A 2,500-nucleotide genomic window follows, 5' to 3' on the forward strand; every position below is an offset into this window, starting at 1 on the left:
TGTTTTAACATTGGTGAGGTGTACCTTTCCCCCGCGTAGCCTAATTATTTATTGTAATAGCGCCCTCTGTTGTTTTGACGTTAATATCGCTAGGATTTGGGATGAACACGTCGGCCTAGGCCACATAAAGGGACGGCCGTTCTGGACTTTGACAGAACGTCCTACCGGTCAGTCCGCCCCTGGTCCTATCACAGACACCAGCACAGCTCCCAGTCCTGACACAGACACCAGTACAGCTCCCAGTCCTGACACAGACACCAGTACAGCTACCAGTCCTGACACAGACATCAGCTCCCAGTCCTGACACAGACACCAGCACAGCTCCCAGTCCTGACACAGACACCAGCACAGCTCCCAGTCCTGACACAGACACCAGCACAGCTCCCAGTCCTGACACAGACATCAGCTCCCAGTCCTGACACAGACACCAGCACAGCTACCAGTTCTGGGATGGATTTGGTGGATCTTGCTGTGTTTTGTAATAAATACCAAACAGGACCCTGGTCTGGATGGACTCTAACACAAACACTAATGAAGCTAGAGAATCTCGTCACACACACACACACACACACACACATACACACACACACACACACACACACACACACACACACACACACAATAATATAGCTGGGGAACCTCGTCCTCCTCCTAATCCTGCCAATCTCACAAATATATTCACTGTCACCACTGATGCTGTGTGTGTGTGTGTGTGTGGGTGTGTGTGTGTGTGTGTGTGTGAGACGAGGTGTATATTCACTGTCACCAGCGCTTTTTGGCTAATCGTCTTACACAGAAAAGACTGAAGGCGCAGACAGAGAGACACACACACACACACACATACATACACACACACACACACACACACACACACACACACACACACACACACACACACAGACACACACACACACACAGAACACACACACAGAGACACACACACACACACACACACACACACACACACACACACACACACACACACACACACACACACACACACACACACACACACACACACACGACAAACTGTAGGAAGGAGCAGACAGAGACACCTGTTTTGGAAGAGGAGGAGGAAAATGATGAGGAAGAGGAGGAGGGGGAGGAACGGGAGGAGGAAGAGGAGGAGGAGGCAGAGGAGGAGGAGGAAGAAGAGGATGAAGAACAGAAGGCAGAGGAAGAGGTGGAAGAGGAGGAGGAAGAGAGCAGTTGGGGTTGACTGGAGGAGAAGGAGGAAGAGGTGGTTTAAGAGGAGGTTGAAGAAGAGGATGAGGAAGAGAGCAGTGGGGGCTAACTGGAGGAGAAGGAGGAAGAGGAGGAAAGGGGGGAAGAGAAGAGAGGGAGGAAGAGGAGGAGGAAGAAGAGGGAGAAGAACAGAGAGATATGGACAAAGCCATTCGCTCAGTGTGTGTGTGGGGGGGGGGGGTGGAGAGAAAGAGTAAGACAGAGAGAAAGAAAGAGAGACATACTGAAAAAGAAAAGCACAGAGTGGTTGAGACAGGAGCAGAGAAAGATAGAAATGGAAATGAGAAAGACGGAAAGTCGGAAAGGTTTGCAAATGTAGAGAGTGAATTGTAGAGAGTGAAATGTAATGGAGAACAGAAAAGGTGATGAATGTGTAAGAAGAGGAGAGATACACTTGAGTGTGAAAGACACACACACACACACACACACACACAGACACACACACACACACACACACACACACACACACACACACACACACACACACACACACAGCGCCAGCTGTAGAGTTGTGAAGACGGATCTGTCACCCCGGCTAGGGACCTGCTGCGACACTAAAGAGCGCCAAATGAACCACAGCGTGCCTAACACACACACACACACACACACACACACACACAAACACACACACACACACACACACACACACACACACACACACACACACACACACACGACAAACTGTAGGAAGGAGCAGACAGAGACACCTGTTTTGGAAGAGGAGGAGGAAAATGATGAGGAAGAGGAGGAGGGGGAGGAACGGGAGGAGGAAGAGGAGGAGGAGGCAGAGGAGGAGGAGGAAGAAGAGGATGAAGAACAGAAGGCAGAGGAAGAGGTGGAAGAGGAGGAGGAAGAGAGCAGTTGGGGTTGACTGGAGGAGAAGGAGGAAGAGGTGGTTTAAGAGGAGGTTGAAGAAGAGGATGAGGAAGAGAGCAGTGGGGGCTAACTGGAGGAGAAGGAGGAAGAGGAGGAAAGGGGGGAAGAGAAGAGAGGGAGGAAGAGGAGGAGGAAGAAGAGGGAGAAGAACAGAGAGATATGGACAAAGCCATTCGCTCAGTGTGTGTGGGGGGGGGGGGGGGGTGGAGAGAAAGAGTAAGACAGAGAGAAAGAAAGAGAGACATACTGAAAAAGAAAAGCACAGAGTGGTTGAGACAGGAGCAGAGAAAGATAGAAATGGAAATGAGAAAGACGGAAAGTCGGAAAGGTTTGCAAATGTAGAGAGTGAATTGTAGAGAGTGAAATGTAATGGAGAACA

The sequence above is a fragment of the Sprattus sprattus genome (genome assembly GCF_963457725.1).
Source record: "Sprattus sprattus genome assembly, chromosome: 3".
NCBI lineage: Eukaryota > Metazoa > Chordata > Actinopteri > Clupeiformes > Clupeidae > Sprattus > Sprattus sprattus.